We start from the raw sequence: 13,071 nt of genomic DNA on the forward strand, positions 1-13,071 counted from the left end.
AAAGCTCATACGGAGTTGCAATTATCCAACTGTGATGCCAATATGTTTTACGTGAACTTTTTGGAAGCTATCTTGTTATACCTCTGAAGAGTCTTCCTTGTTCTGTTCCCGCTCGTTTTGAACGAAAATAACCACAATTTAGGGAGGACGCACAAGCCACACACTTGGGGAGTTGTTTTTACTGAAACGTTTTGAAAGAAAGCCAACACGTCTTCAGAAAAATCAATTTTTTTCCCCCAACCCAAGATGTGATTAGGTGCATTGCAATAAGGGCCACATTAATGGATGTTCACAGAAAAATGCAGCGTAGATAAAATGTTGAGGTATCCCGTAAGTTGAGACTCTGGAAAGAATACAGAGAAGAGCAACAAAGATGATCAGGGGACTGGAGGCTAAAACTTCTAAGGAACGGTGGCTGGAATTGGGTACGTCCAGTTTAATGAAGAGAAGGACGAGGGGGAACATGATAGCAGTGTTCCAGTATCTCAGGGGCTGCCCCAAAGAAGAGGGAGTCAAGCTATTCTCCAAAGCACCAGGAGGCAGGACAAGAAGTAACGGATGGAAACTCATCAACGAGAAAAGCAACCTGGAACTAAGGAGAAACTTCCTAACAGTTAGAACAATTAACCAGTGGAACCACCTGCCTCCAGAAGCAGTGAATGCTCCAACACGGGAAGTTTTTAAGAAGAGACTGGACAGCCATTTGTCTGAAATGGTATAGGGCAGTGTTGGCGAACCTATGACACGGGTGCCAGAGGCGGCACTTAGAGCCCTCCCTGCGGGCACCCGCACCATGCCTCAGAGGTGGCAACTGTCCGTCTTCAACCAACTGCCCCCCCACAGGTGTCCCTCCCCCCGAGCAACCTTGAGGTGACCACACCCACCTTGGCCACACCCACCCAATCTTCCATGACCACCACAGCCACACCCACCCAGTAGGCCACGCCCACCTCGCACCCAGCGATAAATAAGTGGGGTTTGGTTTGCAGTTTGGGCATTGGTCTCTAAAAGGTTCGCCATCACTGGTATAGGGTTTCCTGCCTGAGCAGGGGGTTGGACTAGATGACCTCCAAGATCCCTTCCAACTTTACTATTATGATTATGATTAAGTTATTACTTCCAGGAGGGTGGTGGTGGTGGGAAACATTATTTCTCTTTTTCCATGATATTCTTCACTTTAGAAGTAAGGGAAAAGCCTACTTCAGATCAAGCTGAGCTCCTAGTAAATCATGCACTGCTGATTTTTTTGTTTTGTTTTTTTCATTGATTAGATGGATACGTGGGGCAATAAACCCACTTCTCTTAGCAACAATACACAATCAGTTAGCATATGCTGTATAGGTAGCTTACAATTTACAACCATTCAGTGAGTGACCATTTGAAACTATAACAGCGCTGGGAAAAAAACAGTGACTTGTGAGCTTTTTTCACACTTACAACCGTTGCAGCATCCCCATGATCACGGGTTCGAAATTCGGACACTTGGCAACTGGCTCCCATTTATGACATTCTCAGTGGCCCAGTGTCATGCTCCTGACAAGCAAAGTCAGTGGGGAAGCCAGATTCATGGATCAATTGTGTCTCTAACTTAACAACTGCAGTGGTTCACTTAACAACTGTGGCAAGAACGATTGTAAAGTGGGGCAAAATTTAAGAATAGGAAAGAATAAGAAAGAGTATGATAGGACAGGACAGGACAGAGTAGAACAGAGTAGAACAGAACAGAACAGAACAGAACAGAACAGAATAGAAAAGAAAATATTGAATAGAATAGAAAATATGGAATGGAATCGAATGGAACGGAACGGAACGGAATGGAACAGAACAGAACAGAACAGAACAGAACAGAACAGAACAGAACAGAACAGAAAATATGGAATGGAACGGAACGGAACGGAACGGAACAGAACAGAACAGAACAGAACAGAACAGAACAGAACAGAACAGAACAGAACAGAACAGAATAGAATAGAATAGAATAGAATAGAATAGAATAGAATAGAATAGAATAGAATAGTCACCCGGTTGGCTTTCACACCTAAGGCGGGACTAGAATTCACTATCTCCTGGTGATTGGCCCAAAGTCACCCAGCCGGCTTTCATACCTAAGGTGGGACTATAATTCACTGTCACCTGGTGATTGGGCCAAAGTCACCCAGCTGGCATTCATACCTAAGGCGGGACTAGAATTCACTGTCTCCTGGTGATTGACCCAAAGTCACCCAGCCGGCTTTCAGGCCTAAGGGGGAACTAGAATTCACAGTCTCCCAGTTTTTAGCCTGCTGCCTTCATCACTAGCCCAGAAACGTGAGGAAATAGGTTGTCTTAAGCCCCAGTCACTAAACCCTGAACACAACACTTTCGAAGGAAAATTCCTATCTTTTTTTTATCATCTTTGGCTTTATATTTCTAATCCCAAATGTGACCTAGAAGGAATCTTTTAGTTGACAAGACCCTTAACTTTATCCCTCATCCACCGCTTCTCTGATCCAGAGAAATGGCTTAAAGAAAATGCCTTTTGCTTTTTTTTCCCTCTGATCAGGTTTGATCCAGAATTTCCACTGAGCACTAACAAAGCCACTGTCGGGATCCAGCAGAAGAGCAGGGTAGCTCATGAGCAAGGCTCTTTGGGGTTACATTTGAGAGAGCGAGAGCTTGTGTTTCATTCATTCTCAATAGTTTAATTGCAAAGTCGTTGCCTTCAAAAGCTGTAAAAAAAAAAGGGAAAAACCTCTTGTAGGGAACACGGCAGCCCTGGCTTGTAAGTCCAGCGATGTACTATTTTATCATGAGCTTGCTGGATGTGGCGACTTTGAACTCTAATAAATTGCAATACCAATATATCGGATAATACCAGAGCGAAGGAAAACTGTCTTACAGAACGCAAATCATTCCAGGACCAGCTACATTGTGTGGGGAAATATCGAGAGATTTGTACATAATCCTCGACTTACTGCAGTTTATTAAGTGACTGCTCGAAGTGGCCACGCTACTGAAAAAGGGGGACTTATGACCGTTTTTCACATTTACGACCGTTGCGGCATTCCCACCATGGCCATGCGATCAAGATAAGCTTCTTGCACGGGAAGCGAAAAACCTTCCAAGAAAAACAAGCAAGTCCAGTTGTCTCCTGCAAAAGCAACTTGGGGACAACCACGGCCTGGATGGTGGAGAATCTCCATAGACGTGTTGGATGTTCTCCTTGAGACAAACAGAAACCACAACACACATCTCTGCGTCACAAACAAATACGGAGCTCATCTCTCTGGCAATCATTTTATGGGAAGCCACCAAAGCTAATATCCCAGATTGGAAGGGTTTGCTGATGGCTTAATTCTGGCCTGGTCTCTGCAAGCCATCAGGAAAGAGCGCCCAGCTGAAAGCCCTGGCCAAAAATAGCATCATGTTAGGGATTGTTTCCGCTTTAAAGGATTTGTGTATCTCCGTCGGTTGGTCCAACTGCCGTTTAAGCGATGGGCCAAAATGCTCCAGCCAGATGTATTCATATCGCTTTACAAAGCCTTGGTAAGGCCACACTTGGAATACAGCATCCTGCTGTGGTCACCACGATGTAAAAAAGATGTTGAGGCTCTGGAAAGAGTGCAGAGAAGAGCAACAAAGATGATCAGGGGACTGGAGGCTAAAACATACGAAGAACGGTTATTGGAATTGGGGATGTGCAGTTTAATGAAGAGAAGGATGAGGGGGGACATGATAGCAGTCTTCTAGTATCTCAGGGGCTGCCCCAAAGAAGAGGGAGTCAAGCTGTTCTCCAAAGCACCTGAAGAGGGCAGGACGAGAAGCAACGGATGGAAACCCATCAAGGAGAGAAGCAACCTGGAACTAAGGAGAAACTTCCTGACAGTGAGAACAATTAACCAGTGGAACAGCCTGCCTACAGAAGCTGTGAATTCTCCAACACTGGAAGCTTTTAAGAAGAGACTGGACAGCCATTTGTTTGAAATGGTATAGGGTTTCCTGCCTATACAGGGGGTTGGACTAGATGACCTCCAAGGACCCTACCAACTTCATTATTATTATTATTATTATTATTATTATTATTATTATTCAATGGATAGAAACTAGGCATGGAGAGAAGCAACCTGGAACTAAGGAGAAATTTCCTGACATTTGGAACAATTAAATAAGTGGGACGTCTTGCCTTCACAAATTGTGAGTACGCCAACAGTGGAAGTTTTAAGAAGAGATTATAGGCAACCCTTTGTCTGAAATGCGCTCACATTGGAAGTTTTTAAGAAGAGACTGGACAGCCATTTGTCTGAAATGGTACAGGGTTTCCAGCCTGAGCAGGGGGTTGGACTAGATGATCTTCAAGGTCCCTTCCATCATCATCATCATCATCATCATCATCATCATCATCATCATCATCATCATCATTATCCCAAGTGTTAGTCCAGAACTTGGAGAGAAACCGAAGAAGAGATGGACTGGAATAATCTCTCTTTTTTTTGCCCTCACCCAGAGGCGATTAATGTATTATTTTCATGCAAATGTGATCTGTCCAAATTCTGCTCCTCGGTATGTGGAGTCTGGAGATAGCAGCTGCTAATGGTGACGAATTAGATGGTCTGCTTTCTGCCTTATAAATCAGTGCTTCATGTACACCAAGGTTAGTCTGGCATCTAACTGTGATATTAAATATCCCACCACATGGGGTGGGCAAATATTTATTTATTTTTAAATGCAAATAGCAGCTCTTGGGGTGGGGGGGTGGGGGGGAGAGTGGGGGGTGGACTGTATCCATCCAGGAAAAGGAGACTCTCTCTGCCCAATAAACAGAAGGAACGGAGAATGGGGCTCCGTTCCTCTCTGCTGCAGAGAGAGGAGAGGGCTTAAAATGCGACAGGCAGCTCAAGACGCTTCGAACCCGGTTTGATAAATCCCAAGACTGCGATCGCATTGACATGAGAAGAAACATGGGTTTATCAGAACAGAATGACAGAGTAGGAAGGGTCCTTGGAGGTCATCTAGTCCAACCCCCTGCTCAGGCAGGAAACCCTATACCATTTCAGGCAAATGGCTGTCCAGTCTCTTCTTAAAAACCTCCAGTGTTGGGAGCATTCACAGCTTCTGGAGGCAGGTTGTTCCACTGGTTAATTGTTCAAACTGTCAGGAAGTTTCTCCTTAGTTCCAGGTTGCTTCTCTCCTTGATTAGTTTCCATCCGTTGCTTCTTGTCCTGCTTTCAGGTGCTTTGGAGAAGAGCTTGACTCCCTCTTCTTTGGGGCAGCCCCTGAGATACTGGAAGACTGCAATCATGTCCCCCCCTTGTCCTTCTCTTCATTAAACTATACATACCCAATTCCAGCAACTATTCCTTCAGCAGTGTGCTGCAGCTGCCCAAAAAGCCAACAAAGTGCTAAGGCTGCATTAACAGAGGGATAGAATCAAGATCAAGTGAAGTACTAATACCACTTTACAATGCTTTGGTAAGGCCACACCTGGAATACTGCATCCAGTTTTGGTCACCACGATGTAAAAAAGGTGTTGAGACTCTAGAAAGAGTGCAGAGAAGAGCAACCAAGATGATTAGGGGGCTGGAGGCTAAAACATATAGGGAACGGTTGCTGGAATTGGGTATGTGTAGTTTAATGAAGAGAAGGGTGAGGGGTGACATGATAGCAGTCTTCCAGTATCTCAGGGGCTACCACAAAGAAGAGGGAGTCAAGCTATTCTCCAAAGCACCTGAAAGCAGGACAAGAAGCAACGGATGGAAACTAGTCAAGGAGAGAAGCAACCTAGAACTAAGGAGAAACTTCCTGACAATTAGAACAACTAACCAGTGGAACAACCTGCCTCCAGAAGTGGTGAATGCTCCAACACTGGAGGCTTTTAAGAAGAGACTGGACAGCCATTTGCCTGAAACTTTATATTATTATTATTATTATTATTATTATTATTATTATTATTATTATTATTATTATTATTGTTGTTGTTGTTGTTGTTGTTGTTGTTGTTGTTATTACTATTATTATTATTATTATTATTATTATTATTATTATTATTATTATTATTATTATTATTATTATTATTATTATATGTTTCAGCCTCCAGTCCCCTGATCATCTTTGTTGCTCTTCTCTGTACTCTTTCCAGACTCTCAACATCTTTTTTACATCGTGGTGACCAAAACTGGATGCAGTATTCCAACTGTGGCCTTAGCAAGGCCTTGGAAAGTGGCATTAATACTTCACGTGATCTTGGTTCTATCCATCTATTAATGCAGCCTAGAATTATGTTGGCTTTTTTGGCAGCTGCAGCACACGGCTGGCTCCTATTTGATGAAATCTTATGTTTCGTTTTGCAAAGGCACGACATTACTTAGCCAAGGGACTCCCGGTGATTTGCAGTGAAGCCCATGGGAGAGTATTGACTTGATTGATTGACTGATCGATCAATACATTGATTACCGATTTATGCATTAAATGCTGCCCATCCATCTCTCCAATAAGATGCCTCTGGGCAACTTACAAGCGATAAGATAAATATAGTGTGTTCCACAAATTTAAACGTTATGTTTTACACAGCAGTGATGTACGCCTTTTCGTAGGTTGTGCAAATCTAGCAATGGTGGTTCATTGAGTAAACCAATACTAAGCACACGATGGTTTAATCTGCAAAGCAGGCCATTATCTGCCGCCTCTTTTAACTGCTTAAAACACAGGTTGCATCATGCTTGGTATAAAGAGGTTCCCCTTGACTTGCAATCACAACTGAGCTGAAAATTTATGCTGCTAAGCAAGACCGTTGCTAGGTGAGCTTTGCCCCATTGTACGATCTTTCTTGCCACAGTTGTTAAGCGAATCACTGCCATTGTTAAGTTAGAAACATGGTTGTTAAGTGAATCTGGTTTTCCCGTTGACTTTGCTTGTCAGAAGGTCGCAAAAAGGGGGTCATGTGACCCCGGGACACTGCAACCATCATCATCACCATCATCATCATCAAATGTTGGAAGGGACCTTGGAAGTCATCTAGTTCAACCCCCTGGTCAGGAAGGAAACCCTATACCATTTTTTTTCAGACAAAATGGCTGTCCAGTCTCTTCTTAAAAACTTCCAGTGTTGGAGCATTCACAACTTCTGGAGGCAGGTGGTTCCACTGGTTAATTGTTCTAACCGTCAGGAAGTTTCTCCTTAGTTCCGAGTTGCTTTTCTCCTTGGTTAGTTTCCATCCGTTGCTTCTTGTCCTGCCTTCAGGTGCTTGGAAGAAGAGCTTGACTCCCTCTTCTTTGGGGCAGCCCCTGAATGTCAACGCTGCTAACATCGGATGTTCTTGCTTTGACAACAGATGGAAATGTAGCCATCTTTTCTCTTTCGCTTTTAGAGTTAAATGATACTGGGAAGCGGGATGTGGATGAGAATCCAGCTAGTCATAACAATAATAGCTCAGTCATGGGAACCCAAGGTCATTGGGCCCAGAGTTGATAGAGTTTTGGCAGGCTGGAGAGGAAGCCCGTGCTTCAAGCTAATTGGGGAATGTGATTTATTTAATTTAATTTAATTTAATTTAATAATTTGATTTCTATACCGCCCTTCTCCCGAAGGACTCAGGGCGGTGAACAGGGCAATACACAATAAAAATATTATACAAAAATTAAAAAGCCATTAAACATTATGCCCTTAAAATTAATACATATTACAATTAAAACTATTTATAAAAACCCAACCCCATCCCGTCAGACCAGGCCAGCTTGTTCGAAAAACAAAGTTTTGAGATCGCGCCGGAAGGAGCGAAGGTCGGGGGCCGTCCGGAGCTCAACCGGTAAGCTGTTCCAAAGGTCTGGCGCGCCCACAGAGAACGCTCTCCCCCTGGGGGTCACCAATCGGCATTCTTTGATCGGCGGCACCCTGAGGAGGCCCTCTCTGTGGGAGCGCACTGGACGGAGGGAAGTTGACGCCGGCCGCAGGTGTTGCCGTAGGTAATCCGGACCCATGCCATGAAGGGCTTTGTAAGTCATCACTAACACCTTGAACCTCACCCGGAGAGCAACCGGTAGCCAATGCAGCTCGCGGAGCAAAGGTGTAACATGGGAGTATCGGGAAACTCCCAAGACAACTCGCGCGGCTGCATTCTGTACCAGCTGGAGTCTCCGGGTGGACCTCAAGGGCAGCCCCATGTAGAAAGCATTACAGTAGTCTAGACGAGAGGTCACGAGCGCATGAGTGACTGTGCGCAAGGCATCCCGGTCTAGATAGGGCCGCAACTGGCGCACCAGGCGAACCTGGGCAAAGGCCCCCCTAGTCACAGCTCCAATATGCTCTTCCAAAGAGAGCTGTGAATCTAGAAGGACCCCCAAGTTGCGGGCCCTATCTACGGGGGGTAATAGCTCACCCCCCATGGCCAATGATGGGATAATCGGAATTTCCCGGGATGCCGGCACGAACAGCCACTCAGTCTTGTCAGGGTTGAGTCGAAGCCTGTTCCTCCCCATCCAGAGCCGGACCGCCTCCAGGCAACGGGACATCACGTCGAGGGCATCGCTGGGGTGGTTTGGGGTAGAAATAAAAAGTTGGGTATCATCAGCATATTGGTGATACCCAACTCCAAAACCACGAATGATCTCACCCAGCGGCTTCATATAGATGTTGAACAGGAGAGGCGAGAGAACCGATCCCTGAGGAACTCCACAAATGAGAGGTCTCAAGGTCGATCTCTGCCCCCCTGCCAACACCGACTGCGAACGTCCCAGAAGGTAAGAGGAGAACCACTGGAGAACTGTGCCTCCCACTCCTAACCCTCTGAGACGCCACAGCAGGATACCATGGTCGATGGTATCAAAAGCCGCTGAGAGGTCTAAAAGGACTAGGACAGAGGAGCAACCTCTGTCCCGAGCCCGCCAGAGATCATTCGCCAGCGCGACCAATGCCGTCTCCGTGCTGTACCCGGGCCTGAAACCCGATTGGTACGGGTCTAGGTAGTCAGCTTCATCCAAGAACAAAGGGAGCTGCTGCGCCACCACGCTCTCAACAACCTTCGCCAAAAAGCGAAGGTTGGAGACCGGACGATAGTTGTTTAAAATTGCTGGGTCCAAGGCAGGCTTCTTGAGGAGGGGTCTCACCACCGCCTCCTTCAAGGCGGAGGGAAAACTACCCTGACTCAAAGAGGCAGTAATCACTGCCTGGAGCCAGCCTCGTGTCCCATCCCGGGCTGCATAAGTCAGCCAGGATGGGCACGGGTCCAACAAACACGTGGTGGAGCTCAGCTTCCCCATGATCTTGTCCACTTCTTCAGGAGTCACAGGATCGAACTCTTCCCAGATTAAATCGACAAGGCCGCTCGTATCCTCTTCGTCAGACTCTGCCCAGTCGGAGTCCAAACCGGTCCGGATCCGAGCGATTTTGTCCGACAGAAATCGGCTAAATTCCTCAGCTCGACCCTGCAAGGGTTCCTCCCTCACCTCCTGATTAAGAAGAGAGCGAGTTACCCTAAACAGGGCGGCCGGGCGATTATCTGCGGACGCGATGAGGGTGGCAAAGTGGTTAGACCTTGCCACCCTCAACGCTGCGAGATAAGTTCTCGTAAACGACCTTAGTCGTAACCGGTCGGATTCGGATCGGCTGGACCTCCAACAGCTCTCTAGGCCCCGTCTCCGACGCTTCATCTCACGGAGCTCCATGGAGAACCATGGGGCCCGTTGGGATCTGCGTCGGGTCAAGGGCCGCATGGGTACAACTTGGTCGAGTGCCTCTGTGGCTGCCCTTTCCCAGGCTTCCACTAGGGCATCGACCGAGCTGTGAGCAAAGGAGGCAGGTGGGGGACCAAGCGCCGTTTGGAACCGCTCAGGGTCCATAAGGCGTCTAGGGTGGAACCATCTTGTTGGCTCAGCAACCCCACGGCAGGGAGTGGTAAAACGGAAGATCATCCGCAGGAGATTTATTTATTTTTTATTTTTTTTTTATTTTATTGAGATTTTTATACCGCCCTTCTCCCAAAGGGACTCAGGGCGGTTCACAGGGCATAAATATAAACAACAGTACAAACATTAAAAGATAATTAAATTAATGCCCAAGTTAAAACCAGAATAATAAAACAAACCTATAAAAAACCCAAGTACCCCCATCAGGCCAGACCCGCTAGTTCGAATAAATGGGTCTTCAACCCGCGACGGAAGGATCGGAGGTCTGATGCCATCCGGAGCTCAACCGGCAGTTGGTTCCATAACGCCAGAGCACCCACAGAGAAGGCCCTCCCCCTGGGGGCCACCAGTCGACATTCCCTGACAGGAGGCACCCTGAGGAGGCCCTCTCTGTGGGCGCGCACAGGGCGGAGGGGAGTCGACGCCGGCAGCAGGTGGTCCTCGAGGTATCGCGGACCCATGCCATGTAGGGACTTAAAGATCATAACCAAAACCTTGAACCTTACCCGGAAGACAACTGGTAACCAATGCAGCTCACGGAGCAAAGGTGTAACATGGGAGTACCGGGAAACTCCCAAGACAACTCTCGCGGCCGCATTCTGTACCAGTTGGAGCCTCCGAGTAGTCTTCAATGATGATCGGTCCATGACAGGGGTGAATTAATTGGGGAACCCACCCCCAAAATCATCCAACCACCGTCCGGATAGAAAAACCAGATCGAGCGTGTGACCCCCCCCGTGAGTTGGGCCCAGAATAACCTGCTTCAGGTCCATGGCCGTCATGGAAGCCATGAACTCCCGAGCTAACTCAGATGATCCCCCCAGGGATGGTAAGTTGAAGTCACCCAAAACTATAAGTTTGGGGAACTCAACCACCAACCCTGAGAGGATATTGAGAAGCTCAGGCAGGGCTGCTGCCACGTGTCTAGGTGAAACGTACACCAGCAGCAAGCCCAACTGAGCTCTGGGACCACATCTCAGGAGGAGGGACTCACACCCGGCTATCTGGACTGTGGTGGCCTCCCGCGGACATAGGGTCTCCCTCACAACAACTGCCACTCCACCGCCCCTACCCTGAGCCCTAGGCTGGTGCAGCACCCAGAAACCTGATGGGCTAAGATCAACCAGGGGGACTCCGCCCTCTGGGCCCAACCAGGTCTCCGTGATGCAAGCCAGGTCCGCATGCTCCTCCTCAATCAGATCACGAATGAGAGGTGCTTTATTCATAACGGACCTGGCATTGAAATACACGAGCCTGAGCTCAGGTGGCTGCACATCCTCGCTCCCGGTACCACGTGCTGAAATCAGAGGGTCGGAGCGCATCACCGCTTGAAGACAGCGGGGACGCACCCCCGGGAATTGATGTGGCCCTCTGTTCCTACACCTGTGGCCATTCCCAACCGCCGTGGGAATAGATAATCCCACACCCCGCCCCGGGGCCCCGTAGGCCCCCAGCCCAACTCCCACCACGGCGCGATCAATCCCTGACCTGGTCTGAGAAACGGTTGGCGGAACCCCCCTAGTTTCCAACCGAACCGGTAAACCCACCCCCCTCCCTAACCCCTCAAAACATTTAGCTAAAAAACACACCAGGGGCCTCTTGTTAAATTTGAAAGAGAGGCTCCTGTCCCTGCCCAGCCATCTCTCGGGGTCCCAATAATTGGGCCCGTCATCAAGAGGTCTGATGGAAAGGCAGGCGGGTCGCACCCAGGAGAGGGGGGCACCCCTGAGCGCCAGTAGGGCTGTGCTGGAGTAAGATAAAACCATTAGTCCGGGGGAGTCCAGTCAGGCAGTCCATCAGTCAAAAGTTGGAAAGCTGAAAAGCTGGTCAAGAATGTCCAAGGTCAAGAGTGTCCAATTCACCAGCTCCCTGCCACTGAGCTGGGTACCAATCAGATGACTCCGAAATAGAACAGGCACCTCCCTCTCACGAAGGGCCCAGATCTACCATGGGATGGACAAATACCAACTCAGAAAGGCATACCTCCCTAGATCTCTCACCTCTAGGGAGGCAGCAGATGGTAGTTGGTTGGTATAGATGATAACATATACGAGCCGCCCTCTCACAGAGGCTTGTCCAAGACCTTCTTGCTTCAGTAGGGACCATAGAGGGAGAAAGAGAAGAGCAGCAGTTATCAGGGTTAACTTGAGGGTAACCATAGTTAGGTTGGAGAGCAGAGTTCATCTCAAGGCGGGAAGAGCAAAGCGGGGAGAGCAGGAGACGCCGGACGGCAGATCGATGGACCCCGATGCAGGGGGCTGAAAACCAGAGGCAAAAAGCACGTCGCCCAGCCAGCCACACACAGCACCAGAAGTCAGGCAATCCCACGCCAGCCGCAGGCCTCCCCGGTCGAAAACAGGCCAAAATAACTTCAAACAATCCTCCACAGACCGCGCAGAGGCCACGAGCCTGCAAAACGCTCCCCATTCCGCTCGCTGTCGATCACTCCACCGTTCTATCCCAACGCCGAGTCAGTCACCATTTCAGCAAACAGGTATATCGGAGGCCACTCTAGGCCGCGGCTCTATCGGCCCCGAGGATCCACCATTCGGAGCCCTCCAAGCCGCGGCTCCTCCCAGCTCCACCAGGGCCTCCGAGATGAAGACACCGAAGCTTAGTTGGAAAATGGAGGGCTGCAACTCCAACAACATGCCGCCTCATCTCTCTCTCAGATCAATCGACTCTCCGAGCCACGACACAGAAGAAAAACATCTTCGCGGGCTCGCAGGAACCCCAGAAGACCAGTAAGGACGCCAAAACTGGAAACATTCCATGGAGCTCAGCCCAGCACCTCCGCCATCCTGGGCATGCGCAAATCGGTTTAGATATTTTTTTCATTTATGACAGCTAATTGGAGGAGGGAATTGTGTTTAGGACGCTGAGCTTGTCGATCAGATGGTCGGCAGTTTGGCGAGTCGAATCCCGAGTGCCGCGTAACAGAGTGAGCGCCTGTTACTCATCCCAGCTTCTGCCAACCTAGCAGTTCGAAAGCATGTAAAAATGCAAGTAGAAAAATAGGGACCACTACGGTGGGAAGGGAACAGCGTTCCGTGCGCCTTTGGCGTCTAGTCATGCCGGCCACATGACCACGGAGACGTCCTCGGACAAGCGCTGGCTCTTCGGCTTTGAAACGGAGATGAGCACCGGCCTCTAGAGTCGGAAACGACTAGCACGCATGTGCGGGGGAACCTTTACC

Source organism: Vipera berus, assembly GCF_964194415.1.
Source record: "Vipera berus genome assembly, chromosome: 7".
In the NCBI taxonomy this organism is placed as follows: Eukaryota; Metazoa; Chordata; class Lepidosauria; order Squamata; family Viperidae; genus Vipera; species Vipera berus.